Below are 579 nucleotides of genomic sequence, written 5' to 3' on the forward strand. Positions count from 1 at the left end.
TCCTTGGTTTGTTCTTTTTCTACTGCAGCAGTGTAGCTACAAAGCAGCCGTCAGCTCATATCTGCCCCCTGCTGGTGAGGCAGGCTGTTCTGCGCGTTTACAGCAGCCCTTGTGACTGCACGTCACTGGTTGAACTTAGCCCTGCAGTCAGGCATGAGGCAACACTCAAATTCTGCGATTTTAACCTCAGAAACTCTGGAAAACGTTTCGCGTCAACTTAAAATGTATTTTTAACACGGATCAGTGGAAAACAATATTTACTTAATGTACGTTTTTCTATTTTATCAGGATGACAGGTGAGGCCGAGCCTCACTGGCCTCATCTGACTGCTCGTCACTGGGCAACACATTCACACGGAATGCAAGCAGTGCTTCAAATTCACATCCGCTGTTTTGACGGGAATCAAATTCGCTGCTGGACGCTTGTTCATAAACTTGACGCTCCAGAAAGTACTAATTAGACTCATCACTACATGGAAGCACTGAGAGTATATCTCCTTTGCAAAGCATGGAAGACACAGATGATGCTGAAAAGGCCTGGTTTAATTATTTTGAAGAGTGATACAAAATTATTGGTAAA

This window comes from Oryzias latipes, chromosome 22, assembly GCF_002234675.1.
Source record: "Oryzias latipes chromosome 22, ASM223467v1".
NCBI classification, from domain to species: domain Eukaryota; kingdom Metazoa; phylum Chordata; class Actinopteri; order Beloniformes; family Adrianichthyidae; genus Oryzias; species Oryzias latipes.